The sequence below is a fragment of the Acanthopagrus latus genome, chromosome 12 (assembly GCF_904848185.1).
Source record: "Acanthopagrus latus isolate v.2019 chromosome 12, fAcaLat1.1, whole genome shotgun sequence".
Lineage (NCBI taxonomy): Eukaryota > Metazoa > Chordata > Actinopteri > Spariformes > Sparidae > Acanthopagrus > Acanthopagrus latus.
The window spans coordinates 22,138,128-22,155,191 of NC_051050.1; the positions used below are offsets into that span (position 1 = coordinate 22,138,128).

Here is a 17,064-nt window from a genome sequence, read left to right on the forward strand (position 1 = left end):
CCCCACTCAATCATATTCTTAAGGAATCTGTCAAATGTGCCTACAAGCCATATGCGCTCATAATTAGACCTGGAGTCTGGGGCCCTGCTGGCTGGTCCATCTTTATCCTTGGCTTCGGGACAGAGCATCAGGTTCATACTGGGTTACATCCAGACTTTTCTCTGGTCTCAGAAGAGTTCCTCTCGGGGTATGAACTGCTGAGTGATGAATAAAAGCGCGAGTGTGATTCGCAGTCAGTGCTGTTTTCATGGCTCGGATGAAAACGATAAGGTAGAGCAGCTTTGAGAAAATCTCATCATTAGTCCTCTCACAGGCCAGGATTTAATTATCTACACATCCAAATCGCCCGCTTCCCCCTTCTCAGCAGATTATTCTGCTCCTGAAGGATAATAACCATGATGCCTTTCGCCTCTTTCCTTGTCTGCATGGTAAAACAGCAAAATAAGGGTGTCCTCTTTGTGTGTATGTGTGAAACTCGTCTTTTTCTTGATGGGGGGGTGCAGTCGGATTGGTTTGGTGATGAATAGGTGTGTGTGTGTACAGCCGGTTTGCGTGTGCGAGGGTGTCAGAGAGCCCTAGAAATAGGTTCATGTAAAATTAATCTTCAGACAGAAAATTGACCCAGATGTAGAGGAATCTCATTGTGCCCGACCACATCAAATGGATCTCACGACAAAGACAGAGTAACGGTGACACAAGGAGCTAAACAAGGCTTGCCGATTAAGAGCCAACAATAAAAAGGAGGACACCAGAAAAACAAAAGGAGGGAGGGAGTGTCTGTGGTGAGGGGAAGAAGGAAGAAGAAGGAAGCGAAGACAGAGAGGCGAGCTCACACCTCCTCTGAGAGCATTTTAATGCAGCTGCCTTACGTCTTAATGTTGATCACGCTGACTCTGGTGGGACCTCATTAGCTCAAGGCAAAGAGATGTGTTCAGCCATCTATTGCTTTGCAGGGAAAATACATAAGTTACAGTGTATTAACATTAGCTCACGGCTACAAGTACCAATGCTAAGTTTCCAAGACCTCTTGTGGTTTCTTGCAACTTGGGTCTTATTTTTGTAGTTCCGGCCATCATTTCTGTCAGTCATAACAATATCTCACTCACCAAAATAAGCGCTGTCCTCCCGGGAAATAGGAAATAATCCTACATGCTGGGCAGACGCTGTGGAAATTAAGCAAATTACGCCTTGTTTCCATATTTTTGAACCCCCCAGTAGTTCTCGCAAGAACCACCCTACCCTGGCAGAGATTGGTTGACCTCACGGAGTACCATCTCTGTGCTTTCTCTGACGGTTAACTCACACAGTAGCTCTGGTGATGTGTATTTTATGAGCTTTAGCTTAGCTGGCTAACACAGCCGACGTCTTCATATCTGTCCCCTGCTGCACCTCTCGTGCCACTCGTCGCTGCAGGTGTGTCTCTGGGCTCGACAGGTAGAGCAAACAGGCACCAGAAGATGTTGGTGTGTTTACTGGAGCAACTACAGCTTCCAGTCCACTGCATCACCAGATACCCACTGTTCCTTCATTCCAGTGGAAAAGCTCCGCAATCCCTGATGTGTTAGTGAAACCCCTCCTTCCTTTTCTGGTCCGGAATATGCCTTAAGTATGTTGATGCAGTAAAGAAGATTTGCATAAATGAATGACCTCACTGATGTTAATACGGCTCTATCTATACAATTTTTAAAGTCAAAACTTGAGATGGCATAAAGAGTGGTTCACACACTGTCTTAATAAAACTCCGTCCAAATATGGTCACTGCCATCGACTGCCACGAAATCCATCACTTGATTTCTGGAATTGCAAAGTTTTGTGGCTGTCTTGCAGTTTGAGCAGCTTCCAAATCCTCAGAGGATCTGTTATAATCTGTGGTGAGCCTGTTTTAGCATTTTAAGAAACATTTCACATCCATGGGGTGCCTCAGTGTAGTCTTGACTAAGACTGTGCTGGGATGGAAATCAAACCAAACTCAGAGGAGACCATTTGTTTTGCATCTTCCCTACCATCTGCAGGTCCATGTTCTTCGTCCCCCTCTCTTGATTTCTGTTCAAAGCAGATTTGTACAATGCCTTTGTCTTTTTTGGAGGAGAAGAGCAGCGTGAGCAGCCATGATGATCGCTTACTGGTCGATCATCAAAGCATGAACATAGAAAATGTACATTTTGGCATTTGCAGCAGAGGCAATTAAAGCTTGAAGTGTGGGTTAATGCGACTTACAAGATTAACAAAATCATTCAGTCTGTGCCCATCTGAAAAAAAAAAAACAGATGCTCGGGGTGTGAAAGAGCCACAGATTTAACGGATTATCTTTTATTTTGAGGTAAACCTGCGAGCTAGAGCACCAGATACGTCATTTCATACTCAGTTCACAGGAAAACTACGTGCAAAATCTGTGATGGATGTCTGCAAAACAGCTCGGATGGTACCTTTTTGTTAGCCTTGACTTTCTCTTCTGAGTTGGGGCCTGTTCAAAACCTTTATAATCATCCGACTACTCTGTCTTGATGCTCCATTAGCCTTCTTTTTCAGCGATGTTCTCAGATATAATTAATAACCTCAACGAACACGGAGTACAAAGTAAGAACAAACCGGAATTGAGTCCACCTCAGTGGCCTTTATGAAAGTGGAGGCAGTACGTTTTTTTTCTCAAGGAAGGTACATCAAATGACTAGCTCTAATGATCCTGGATGTATGCATTGACACACACACACACACACACACACACACACACTGACGGTTCGGATCGCAGGCTGATTGTTCAGAAGCGACTGTGTTACCGGAGGCTGTCACACACCTACTGCCTCGACGTGTCTGTCATCACTCATCTGACCCCATTTCATTAGAAGGCGAGCAACATGATAGCTCATCTCGTGGACCGCACGGCTCTCCATCAGAGAATCAATGAAGGGCAGCGGAGTGACTGACTGGTGGTCCAAATGGATTTCGGTGATATGCTGGGAAAAAAAAAAAACACGCAGCTTGAAGCTACAAGCTGAATGGTTACAGGATGATTCAATCCCTGCATCTATTACCTGTTTGCAAATATTGCTTTCGTTGTTTTTGTGCACTATGACAGCCGAGCGAGTCAGTGAGTGAGAGAGCTCACAAATATGCTAATAGTGATGATGCGGTGCAGAAAGCTGAAATTAAAAAGCGTTAATCTGTGTTAAATGTGCTTTTTCTTTCACATTCAGTTGTTTCCTGTTTTATTTTGAAAGTTCTCCTCGTCGCTCATGTCTTGCTTTACACTTCCTGTCTTGCCCTTTTCCTTTTCACCTGTGTTTCATCCATCAGTTCATCTCTTTGTATTTAGGCCTGTGTTTTTCCCCTTTACTCCGGGTCAGTTTGCCTGTTTTCCTGGTCCTGCTTCCTTGCATCTCCTCTAACTTGAATTCTCTTTTGCCTGCATTTTGACGTTTTGGATTCCGGCTGTGTTAATAATGCTTTTGTTTTTCAACCTGCCTGTCTCTGTGTCGTCATTTGGGTCGTCATCCCTTTGCCTTTTTTGACAAACCTTAACAGATGAAGCTCCTTAATTCTCATATGTCGAAGCAACATCATAAGCACAAGCAAAAATAAGAAATTTCATGCAATAAGAGTCATTAGAAGTGTATCTGATTTATGCTACATTAGCATAAAGTCTCCAAGCAGAGGAAGCAATATAGCGCGTCTCTATAATGTGTGATTAGAGAGCTTTACAGGTGCCAGTGGATGTATTTACCAATTTTTGTTTTTACCTTTTGGACAGAGCCAGGCTCGCTGCTTCCACACTTACCGCTAAACAAGTCATTTTATTTTAGCATAATACTGAGCATGCAGATGTACGAGTGGCACTCATCTCACTCTCACTCAAGCCAACAAATCTACGTGATTCACAAAATGTTGGCTTTCAAAAGACTGAGCTCCACCTAGAAGTGAATATCCGTCTCCCTCTCTATATTTTGCTCCCCCTGAATCTCCCCGTCCATTTTCTCTCCCTCGCGTTGTGTTTTTCCCCCAGCGGTGCAACCCAGTGGATTCACGAGAGACCCTGTCATCGCGCCAGGGAGGCTGCTGTCTCACAGAGATACGCTGAAGGTCGTCCTCGGTTGGCTGTAGGTGCAGAGACCAGTCAAGGCCGGACAAGATACAGATTTACTCATGTACAACTCGCAGTAAACCCATAAGCTCCCCCACAAGAGAGACACACACACACACACACACAAGGCCCTCGACACACCACGACACCCAATTTCAGCTTTTATCACAGTGTGGTGAAGGAGAGGACAGTCCATACACACACACATGCGCACACACACGCTCGCTAAGTAATCCGATACAGTCCTGTGCTGTAATGGATTTACCCGGAGTCATGTCAGGTCAGCGATGGTTCACTGTTCTGTGGACTGGGACAAAAACTCGGCCCTTAATGTTCAGTCAGCCCAACACCACACACCGGTTCACCATCCATGCCGTCCCTTTATTAAATATGCACACTGTACTGTTCTTCCAAACCGCTACAAAGTTGAGCACCCGACTAAGTGCCCTGAACAAGTGTGCTGGTGTACTTGACTCTCCTGACGGACACCCTGGTGATCAGAAGTGGCTGTGACAGACACAAAACCCCATATTTGAGTAGAAGTACAAGTAAAAAAAGTGAAAGAAAGAGTGCTGACAGAAGTCACAAAGTATAAAGGATTTGGTGGAAAGCCTTTGTCTGTCTGTTGGCGGCGGTGTTGATGGGTGCAGCTGAGGAGAGAGCTGTGGTGGCTGGGAATTTTAGACAAACCTGACAGCGGCGACATTGATTTGTATTCAACGATTTTTTTCAGATTACACTTGACCACGCGACCCCAAAGAAATGTGCATATTGATTTTTAAAGGGTAACTCCGCCAGTTTTCACACATTAAAGTGTGATGACAGGTCTTTCGGAGCACTTCTGCAAATGTGGAAAAAAAAAGAAGTAACCTCCAGAGGAAGCTGCATGCACCAATTAGTTGCATTGTGGGTAACGTAGGCACCAGGTTTTGAAAAAGGAAGATGAACGTGTGGAGAAACAAAGGCGATATCTCTGGTCCTGTTGTGTCGATTTTGATTATTTGTTTTTTAAGCTGACAATAATGAGTCCAACAGTGCTTTTCAAAAACCAGGCACCTACATTACCCATGATGCAACTCTGATTCTGAGTGACATCACTGGAGGAGTTGGTAAGATTACATGCAGCTAACCTTTTTTTTTGTTTTACATATGTAGATGTAGAGAGCTGCAAACACTCTTTGATGTGTTAAACTGGTGGAGTTGCCCTTTAAGTATTCAGCAAATAGGACGAGTTTCAAAGAATTTGGCTGCATATTTGGACTTTATTGAAAAATTTAAATAATATTGGATGAAGGGCACAGTGTTGACAACTCAATGTGACCTGTATAGTAGACATTTATTGTGCACTGTCACACTTCATTTATCTTTATGGGCACCACGGCGTATTTAATAAAATAGCAGTAACAACTCTGAAACTGACAGATTGATGTTGCAGGTGATGTGGAAACGCACACAAATTTCAACCTTAGATGCCGTACTGACAGAAAGGCATCTTTGTTTGGTTGATTTTTGTGCACCTTCACAAATCTCAGTCTACCTGCTCATCTGAATTCACATTTGCAGATAACAGTATGTTGAGATAAGGGTTCCCAACTCATCACAAAAATCTTTTAAGCGCTAGAAAAATTTACTGGGGGAAAATGTGTCCAGGGAGGTCTGTTGTCATTCTTCCTTAGTCAGTTTCGTCGTATTTATTTGGATTTCTTTACTGAAATTCTTCATTCCTCAGCAGGAATACTAAAGAGCCCGCAGCTTTTTCATCTTCTTGCATCAATGTTGCTGGACTCGCTGCCAGCCAGCACGTCTTACGGCCTGCTGTGAAAGTCCCGATGGTCCAGATGGCCAGTTTGCCTCTGAACTCTACCTTATAGCTCTCCATACCAGGATGATCAACCTCTTATTTTCAGTGCTGATGGAGAAAATCAGCCAAGATGTGTGCAATTAAATATCTGAAGCCTGACGTTACACAGATAGGTGGCTAAAACGCGTGTGCTCATTTGTGATTACAGCTGAGGACACAAGAATGGAGATGATTAGCACCTTGACTTTACACATGGGAAACAGAAAAGGGGAGGCGCTATTCCATATTTTTTTCACCCCCTTCTAATTAGCTCTTTTTTTGCTAATTACAGAGGAACCGCAGCCTGTGTTCTTTCAAAGTCATCATCTGAACATTGCTGAGTGTATACTCTACATCAACTCTGACATATATCTACACTTCTTGCATACATTTAGTGGTAAAATAGTCTGGTTGGAACAGATGGGAGTGAGTTACAACCAACATCTACAGCAGGTAATGTGTAAAATATCCATATGCTCAGAGTAAAAAAGGCCAGAAAGAAAGTTTGATTTACAAGCAAGGGAAATAATGCAGGACACAGAAAGTTTATGGAATTAAAAAATACCTTTATAAGATCTGTCTTCAAAATGTTACTTCTGTTAAAACCAGCTCTGGTAAACAGTCAACACTACTGAATGTAAATGCCCGACAATGGACGTCGCCTCCACCGATCGCTGCTGGAGTCAGGGTGATAAACAGGAGTGAAGATGGATCCACTTTTTAAATCCCGAAAGTTCTCCTGCCTTTGGTGAATGCTTCCATATCCAGGTGTTTATTCCTCCAAAAGGTCTGCAGCCGATCCCTCTCCCACCCCACTGCTTGGCCCTCCCCACACACCACTCAGCAAATGTCTTTTGTTTTGTCTAAGAGTCCCCTACCAGCAGAAATGACATATTGTGCATCTTCTTACGTATTTTTTTAAATGCACAGATTAGATTATATCTTCATTCAATTAGCCAATGCCTAAAAAAATAGACTATTTATCATAAATCTCCGGATAAATGGAAAAAAAAATCTTACATTTTATTTAAATCTTAAAAAACAAACCTTTTTTTTGTGATTGCCCCATAGTTTTTGTTTCGTCTGTGGTCAATGAAGCGGGTTCTTTCAGAAGTTTTCTTATCGATTTAATGTCGTCAGCACTGTTGGCATTCCTCTTGATAAAGGCACAAATGAGCAAACTAGAAAGCACCACTGTCTGACTGCCAGAGATAGGAACTGTTCAGAAGCCGAGCTGAAAAAGAGTAAACACTTCCAAAGGAGCATTTCAAATGAGGGCTCTTTGAACCTACAGTCACATCCTGAAAACTAAATGAATAAGAAATACACTATAGAGCCATAAATAAATAAGACTGCTTCCCTATTCATGTGCGTCGTATGCTGTCGTTTTCATCATTAACGGGGCAACGTGAGTGTGTCTTTTCTGGAAACACGCAAGTTTTTATTCTTCCCTTTCTTCCTGCACAGTAGTGGGAACTCACACCAAGGCCAACTCTCACACTTGAAAAAGATGCAACTTCAGTGAGGGAAAAATAAAGCGGAATCTGACACCTCGGCTGTTAGCTGTGACTGGTAGAGGTGTGTAAAAAATGTGAGTTTCACCCCGAGTTGTGAAAATATGTGTCTATAGATGGATGAGTCACTGCAGAGGAGACGAGGAAGAAAAGAAAAAGAGCAAACAGAGGGTAAGAGATTTTTGTGTTTTCTCTTGAAGTGAGTTGGATTTGCTGCTGAACCAAATCCACTGGGGCTCTGACATTACTGTAGTTCGTGACACATGAAGAAAACGATGCGATAACAACAAACACCTTAAAGGGCATCAGTCTCGAGAAGTTATTGAAGCTTTGTGATCGTCAATCAAATCCCATCAGTCGTTTGAAGATGTTCATTTTGTTGGACTCCCCTTCAGAAACTCGTTACGGGGGTGCAGATCAAATCATCTGTGGGGGAAAGATATGACATACAATCCACAATCCCAAATGCAATACACTTCAATTCAAGGCTGATATGACACAATTCCATTAGCATGCGATTATGGTATGATATTTTAAAATAGTGTGACTAAAACAAGTAGTAAAGTACATGATTGCATGCAACACACCTGAAAAGATCTTTCCTCAACAGGTATCCCACAGAGTCTTCACATCCCATGTTGTCCTTTGTTGTCAGAGTCCGTACCCAGCAATATGTTGTTAACACACCCTAACCTTTATCCAAGAGCTCGGTAGCATAGGACTGTGGTAACCTAGGAACCCAAGTACATACAACCCTTGGGACATAGGACCCTAGGAACATGGGAACATTGGACCCCAGACACATGGGAACTTTGGACCCTAAGAACAAAGAAACATGGAAATGTTGGAACCTAGGGACATAGGGGACATATGTGCCATGTAGATCTGGAACCTAGAACCATGGGAACATAAGACCCTATAGGACATATGACCCTAGGAAAAGGACCCTAAGAACAAAGAAACATGGGAACTTTGGACCCTTGTGACATAGGGGACATATGTGCCACGTAGATCTGGAACCTAAAACTGTAGAAACATAAGACCCTAGAAGCATTGGACCTTTAGGACATAAGACCTTAGGAACACTGGACCCTAAGAATGTAGAAACATGGAAACGCTGGACCCTAGACACATGAGAAAGTTGGACCCTTAGAGCAAACAAACATGGAAACTTTGGACCCTAGGGACATAGGGGACATATGTGCCATGTAGATCTGGGTAACACAGGAACGTGGGAACCTAGAACCATGGGAACATAAGACCCTAGAAGCATTGGAACTTAAGGACATAGGACCCTAGGAACATTGGACCCTAAGAACAAAGAAACATGGGAACTTTGGGCCCTAGGGACATATGTGCCATGTAGATGTGGGTAACAAGGGACACTGGGAAACTAGAACCCCTGTAAAACCCAACCCTAGAAAGGATACAATTAGAAAATAACACACCTTTTGTGTTACCACCTCCCCACACCTCCCACCCAAGCACGAGGCTAACGCATCCTGCAGGAGTCTGCAATCTGGAGAACCAGAAATAAACCCCTCAATAAACTTGTTCTGGAAAATATCCAATCACATGAACATATTCCCGGCCACTGTATTGAGCAGATCTGTCCCTGGCATATTTAATGTTTAATATTTCATTTGTTAGTGGTGATCCATTAAACAACATTATGCTTTTAATTCATTCATCATTACATGTGTACATGTGTTGTGGAGGATGTGCCACGGTTGAGCTAATAATTTATGTTACTGAATAAAGAACAGGACTGTTTGGACAGCTGGTTATTCCTCCTGTATGGAGTTTCTCTTTCTTTTTTATGACAGCAGGGATTGCTGTATAATGTGAAAGCAAACCCCAACACCACAGAGCACCATGTAATTGAAAATCACACCAGCAGTCCAGTGTGCATCAATTCAAGTGACAGGGGAGAAGAGAGACAAATACCATCCATGTTTCAGCACCTTACATGGCAAATATTTGTCTCTTTTGGTACTTTCTGCCTCTACAAACTGAACGTTGTGATTGTGTTTGAGAATCTGCCACTTGGCGGGTGGAAATCAGTGACACATCTCAGGAGGCAAAGAGAGCGAGAGCAGCAATTAGAAGTGAGTCTAAAATATTTGGCTTTTTCTTTTTTTTTTTTTTTCCAAGAAGCTGCAGCCGTGAACATGTATTATTAGTTTCCATTTTGTACAGCCGTGCATGCGTTCACTCTTTTCACATTCAATCAGGTAACCTATAAATAATTCATGGTTTAATTGTGATTGATGAAGTCCTGTAAAATCATCTGCCGCTGTAAACATATTACAGTAATTATACCGGTAATTTATGCACGTAATAATAATAACTACGTGCTACGTGCTATGTTTATTTTGCAGTAATTAAATCGACCAATTAAAAGATCTTTCATGCTCCAGGTAGAATAACATTTATTTTATTATTCTCAACATCTAAAGCAAGGTTATGGTTCTGGATTTGCTGTAGTATAACTCAAAATCATCACTTTAATAGCCCTATGATGACATTTTCTACAAGTTTAGAGAAGCAAAAACTTGTTAAAAGGGTTAAAAAAAAATTCGACCTGGGTTTAATTTTCTATTGATTCAATTAAGAAACTTGTAGTATGAGAACAAATTTCAGTCGTCCTTCCTACACCGTTCGTTCTTGTAAATGCAATATCTGCAACTAAAGAGTGAAAAACATTATGTTTAGGCACCTGGTTAAAGAGTCTGTAATCACAGTGGCATGATGAATGATGAAAACTGTGTCCAGCAACTTAATTGAACTGGTGTACTCTGACAAACCAACTTAACAGCAGACAGATACAGTTAGTGACTAGCCGGTGAACGCAGTCGTGAACTGTTTGCTAATGTAAGTAGCTAGTGCCAGATATATACAAACTCTACCTCAGGAGTTGGTGGGGACCAAAGCAGTTATTTCATCCTGTCAGTTAAAGTTGCTGTTTGTTGAAAATGTTGTAAACAAGAAAAATCTCACAACAAGCTATCCATAAACATATTGACAACAAATTCAATCTCAATCGCAGTAGAAGAGGGTAAAAGATTCATTTCAGCTCTTGATGCAGACGATCATCCTCTACGGAAGGGAGCTGCAGCATCAGAGCCTCAACATTTCAATCTTCAAGTGCATGTAGAGCAAATGTTTTCAAGCCGAGCGGCGCGTCTTCCCGGGGGAGCGCAGGTGAGCCGTGTTCTCTGCCTCTTCGCAGCGTCTTCCGTCAGTCAGCACCACTTGATACTCGGCGTTGTCACCTTTTACCTCGGCGCTCTGCAGCGAGGTTTGACACCGCGATCCTCTTCAGTCTGGTGTCTGTGTTTGCGTTCCGTCCTTCTCATGTATCACTGGCTGCATGTCGAGCGTGTGAGCTGCGGTTTCAACCTGCCTTCTTTGATTTGTGCCATCCATTCGATCCGCCACAGTTGTCATAGCAGAACAGCTTGACGGGTCTCTTGAGGGGCAGAATAACACGGAAGGAGAAAAAAAAAACACACACAGTCGCTCAGAGAACAGGGTTAGACTCTCAGGTTAAACCAACTCTTTTTACACAGCAGACGCTTTTACATGTCGTGAGAAATGCGGCTTGTAATTGACAACTTCGTTAACTGTTCCGGGGTTGTATGAGCGGTCTCACTGGTATGGCTTAGTGGGACGCTTTAATGAAATATTCATGTGCTTTTCCTGCTTTGGCCAATCAAAAAAAGTCTACTGTGAGACAGTTCTGGTGTTTATTCTTATACCACAGTGTAAAATAACTAATTTATAACGAACGATAATTAAAGACTCTTTACAAGACGGGCTATAATTGACAAAGAAACCGTCTTGTATTATTAATTTCACTCACACAGTCCTCTAAGTTAGACTATAATGGTTATTAGTTCTTATAAAGTCGGAACTTTATTAACTTTACATACTCGTAACTTTACTTTGGAGGCCTGAAAGTGCCCGGAGGACATGTCGTTCGTGTCATTCTGACGAAGGCCTCGTTTGGTGTAAATGAGCCTCCATTAACAGAGAAGAGATGGCATATGGTTGATCCCAATCTGCGTAATGAAATTTCCCCAACACCTTGGCTTCTAATGCGCTCGCCTAATGTGCTTGATTAAATCTAAAGAGTGGAATTTAAAAGAAAACACTTCAGAGGAAACAGCCAAAAAAAAAAAAAAGTTAAAGCCTGCTTTCCCTCCCTGTGTTAACAACAACTTATAACCGTGTCATCTGAAACAAAGAGAATATAGGAGCACCAAAACAGGTAGACAGATGATCGACTCGGGTATATAAATCAGTCAATGTGATGCAATTAGATGGCTCCCCAGCGGCTCGGCTCTCAGTCTGGTGTGCGGCGACAGAAATTTAAGCACCGGCATCCAAACTTCCTTATCAGCCGGCGTGGAAAAGACTAAGCAAGTGAGGCTTCACATCGTCGACACGCGGTCACAAGGCTGCGACCTGACAACGCTCAATTTTCCATGTCGGCTCAACAACTCAACCTCCCGACCCGACCGCTTAATATTCAGCACCGTCCCCGCAGTCTGACTACAAACAGACGCCCCCCAAATAAACAATCCCGTCCTGATAAGTCTGTTCTTACATCAAAGCTGCTGTTGCAGGATCCACTTAAAATATTGGCCCCGGCCCGAAGTAAAAACCGATTTGTACACATTTTCACAGTTATATATTTATTTACTTTATCTCTTCTTTTTTAAGTCGGGACTTATGAAAAATTCATCGAGCGCGGCTGCTGCTGCTGCTGCAGGGCGGAATAGAAGTAGCTTCGTCGACGTCGGAGACATCATTTTCTACTCGGGGTTGCGTGCGTGTTGTGGCCACAAAATCTTTCATATTTTATTATCCTCTGCAAAAAAAATTTATAGAAGCCAGAAAAAGGACACGAGACTTAAAATATACTCCTGTCCAGCTTACCTTTTATCTGCAGTGGATCCTGGACGACTGTCTCTGAATGTGATTTACAACATGTACAGTGCTGTATAGACAACATGAGAGACGGTGAACACAACAAAGCATTTTCATTTTCTGGTTTATTACACTTCCAATCCTACTCTCCCTGCATTTATTTGATACCTGTAGTTTTTACTGCTGGAGCATCAGAGTCAAAGCAGCATTTTTTTCTGCATTTTGATTATAATCAGTCGACCCATCATATACAGAACTTACATGTATATGTATGTGTAATCTATTTTTATATGTACTTTCGATACTTAAGTACATTTATTGCCAGCAAATTACTTTTGGTACTTATATTATTGGCAGTTAAAGACTTTGAGGCTCAAGTACTACTCATATGAGAAACATTTGGGTACTTTTCACAAAACTGATATTAATCAGGAATGTCATTTATCTGGCAAATCAATTCTCCACTTCCACAACATAGTGTAAAGTTTATCTGCTTAAAGGTGCAGTATGTAGTTTTAGTGAAGTCATTTTAAACAAAAGAGACACTTCTTTTATGCCCAAACAAACTAAACAAACATTTTCTTGACTGAATGACCTGAATCATCACAATTGAGTTTAAAGTGGCGGACCCTGCCACCTCTCTAGCTTCAAACAGTGTCCTGGGTGTGACCTTATTTTCCTCTGAGAGCAGCTTGTTTGTTCAGTTACAGAAAAAATAAACATTGTGTATGATGACTTCATTAATAATGTAGATACTCATATTCTGAGGTTGAATTTCTCAAAACTACACAATGGCCCTATTAAAAGGTGGGATATGTAAGATTTTCTATATATATAAACATGTTTATGACTCAAAAAATGATACAAAACAAAAAGAACTCTTCCTTTTTTTAATGTTGACGATGAACCTTTACAAGCTATAATTCGCTCCTCTATATCTGAACCAGGAAGATTTCCTGCCTTTGACTGATTGTAGCTTATTTCAAGGAAAAATTTCTGTAAAAAGTAACAGCTAGATTTTTTTTTAAAATATCGCCCAGAAGTGCTTCAGCTCTGTGGGAGCTTCTCTCAGCCTGGAGGACCGTCCTCAGTTCTCCCCACTCGCTGCTGCTTGCACTGTAAAGGTTAAATGCTGTGAGCGCACATTAATAACTCAGGAGCCCGACGAGCATTTTAACATTTTGAACAACTCGGAGCTTCTCTCATCCAGACGATGACACAGTTTTAGTTGTCGTAAAGTGAATTAATCAAACAGACGCTGTGTCTCCTCAAAGTTTTCAGTCTTAATTAAATAAGATATTTGTGGTTTCAGACGCTCACCTGCCTCCTGTCACTCTTCAGCAAGAAGCTGCTAACAGATTTAGCCAGTTAGCTCCCGTTAGCTGGAGCGACAACAATGAAGTGATCCAAGAAGCTGCTGCTGCTATAAATACTCGCCTTGTTTTTTGTCATCCTCACTTTTTTTTACCTCCCTGCTGTACTTCCTACATACTTCCCTGCTTTCCTGTGACATGCAGAGCTGTGACAGGTATCAAAGCAGAGCACCTTGTCTGAACACGACTGTATAGGCAACGTGTCTGATTCAAGTCAGTAAGTGGGTCTGGGATTTGCTGATCTGTCACTCTTTTGAATTCAGAGCATGTCTTGGCTTCCACGTTCTCCCCGCCACAGTCCCCATAACTCACCAAAGGCAGTGACAGACACAAACAGTTTGTGAGCCTGCGAGCTAAAAGCCAAGCTAACATCTGGTACAGTACATATAAACAGGCATGCACTGCCTCAACGCAAAGATACTGAGGCCAGATTTTAGATTCCTGGAGTCATTTCATACATTGTTAACATAAAAATCAATTGCATTCACTTTAATATGGTCTCCGTTTGTTTTAAATTCAGTTATTTGCAGTAGCACAAGTAGCAGAGATTAGCAGTTTCTCTCCTTCGCCTCTTCCCAGCTTTGCTCACCTGATTCAGGACACTTTGTCCCTTCCGTCTCTCACAGATTGGACGAGGTTCACTGTGATCTTCGCTCGGATCACGGATTTAAGTCCAAGCTTTTGGCCGGACCACTCAAGGACTTTGAGGGATTTGTTCTCGGAAGCCTGTCCAGCATTGTCTGGGCTTTCGTGCTCTGGAACGGGTCTTCAAATGCGCCTGTGAATCTGGGCCCCGGTTCATTGTTCCCTCCATCACTACCGGTCCTCTAGTCCCCGCTGCGGAGAGGTGGACTCGTCCCCAAGCGGCCTGAACCGTCCCATCTTTGTAGTGATTGGACCGTTTCTGCTTTTTCAACAAATGAAGAAGAGCTACAGAACATTTTCTGACATCTGAATGGATTTTTTTTTTTTTTTTCCAATCGAACTTCCAAACTCTTTTGACGTACTGTCATATCTTCTGTACGTCTGACTTTCTTTACAGTGGTTCACTACAAAGACCAGAATCACAGCAGAAATGCTGCAGAGATGTCTTTGCGGCAGGAAGACTCTGCTGCTTGAGTGACAGCCGAGTTTCCACTTCCCTGAATAAGCCGTTCTCGTTGTGGATTTGACCAGATGGTCGGCACCGCTACCCACATACAGTACAGTATATTAGAAACTCTGAAGAATATCCATACTTGCATTCATTCAGTAGAACTAAATACTGTTCAGGGACGTTCAGGAGAGACATCTGTGAATTTGCATGCTTACATTTTAGACACTTGGTTTAACAAATGAAGCACGAGCCAGGTATGTACACGTTCATGACAGGGTTTTACATTTGCGGCAGTATCACGTGTGAAATTATCGACGGCCATACCGTCTGGTGGGAAGTGTGCCAAATAAATAATTGAATTAACAGCATATTAACTAACCTAATATTGTGTGACCTACAAGATGTTGCCAAGACGACTCAATGTTAGAAGCCGGCAGTCTGCCTGCAGGCAGCTGAGCACGAGGCAGACACCTTCATTTCAGTGCACAGTCATACCATGCATCGTTAGAAAGCTTAGATCCAAGCATTTCAAAATCAAACCACAAGCAAGAAACTACCAAACGCACAAGATAAAAAAAAACTAGTATGAACCGTGTTTTACCAGCTTCTTATTCCTGAATGTCCACAAGACCCATTTCAGGATCATATTTCTTCCAAAACACAGTTAATAATAGTAAATAAAATGGCAAAAAACTGCAATCAGTGATGGTTTTTCATGCTTTTATCTGTCCATAAAACTCCTGGTCTCACATAGACCTCTACACCGGAGATCCTGAGACGTCTGCCGTTTGATTGACAGCTCATATGAGCCGATTCGATCTTCTGATCCCGCCCTGCAGCTAACAACAGTCAACAAGTGATCGTATAAACAATTGACACTGTCTCTCTCTTCTTTGTCCTCTCTGCTGAGACACTTACATGCCAGCCTCCGGATGACTTGCATCATGTCGCAAATGAGATTCCAAATCCAGTAGTATATAGTTTATTACAGGTTTTAAAGGCATAAACTCTGAAATAATGCTTGTTTATGTAGTTTTATGTATTTTGATCTTTGAGGAAGCTGTTTTTTTTTTTTTGTTTCACTATCTTATATAGTTTATAAAGTCAGTGTAAATAAAGCAGGGGTATTTTGAGGCCCTAAAAATGTTTGGATTTTTTGGGGGTTTTTTTGCTAGGCGCCTGGATATTTCATCAGAAAAAACAATAGTTAAAATTCAAAAGCCAAATGCTCCGGCACCAGCCCTGGACCTCTTTGTCTAGACAGCAGTCAGCGCAAGTTCGACATGTTGAAGGAGAAGCAGACGTCCCTCGGCCAGTTTGATAAATCAAAACAAGCAATGGTGCAACAAGTTCTGTAGCCGACGCCAGAAAGACGAGATACGTTCAGGTGGTACAGCGATCTGCTATACGCGCCTCTCTTGGTGTTTTTCTAGCAGTTTTTAGGCGCCTAACACGAGACACATCGATCCGATTGTCAGTGTCACACTTAGACCTGCAGTTTTGCCCCACAGGCGCACCGTACGCGCCATCGCGACATGAAAAGGTGGACGGATTAGAAATCGTTTTCTGCACCATTTGTGAGAGGTGAGGTACGTAAACTCTGATCTCGCCCACGGTTTGTTCTGTGTTGTGTTTCTCGCAAGAGCAGTTTTTTCTTTTCATTTTTTTTCCTGAGGGAGCTGGTAAAACTGCAGTTTTTGTGTAGAGAGGCAATTATTAGAGAGTCTGTTGAAAGCATTGAACGCTGTGGATAAAGGTGTGTGTGTGTGTGTGTGTGTGTGTGTGTGTGTGTGTGTGTGGACAGAGACAGCATACTTTTATCCTGATTTTAATAACATTTTTCTTGTACTTTTTTTTTCTTCTTCTTTGACCCAAAATACACTCCAGTGGACTTTAATGTGCTTACTGGTAAATTCTGCCTATTTAGAATCCACTTGATTTTGTGTGTTTTATTTAAAGTTATAATAAAATGTTCACTTGAATAGTTTAATCAAAGCAACATTATGTAAAATGTTTCATTGTCTTGTAACAGGGTGAACAGTTTCTCTATCTCTTGTTTCTGCGTGTACAGATGGAAGTTTTTAATGCTGTGATGATGTCATGAGTTTTGTTTCCAGTTACCTACATTACATCTGACAAACTTTTACAGACCTGGGATTTTGTATTTACGACAGTAGTGTTGCACTTTGGCCATGTCCACGAGTACTGAAATGATCTTTTTTCCCTCC

At 42.1% G+C, this 17,064-nt stretch overlaps 1 long non-coding RNA gene across 2 annotated transcripts; it reads right to left on the minus strand.

Moving 5' to 3' along the window:
• Positions 1-10,026: 10,026 nt before the first annotated feature.
• Positions 10,027-15,421, minus strand: LOC119030112. Of its 2 annotated transcripts, none has more exons than XR_005078167.1 (3): positions 14,330-15,421; positions 12,377-12,437; positions 10,027-10,904 (listed from the first exon to the last, which is right to left on the minus strand). It is a non-coding gene; the product is annotated as an uncharacterized LOC119030112 (long non-coding RNA). The 2 variants fall into 2 exon arrangements; XR_005078168.1 differs by having other exon boundaries at positions 13,688-15,421.
• Positions 15,422-17,064: the final 1,643 nt, after the last annotated feature.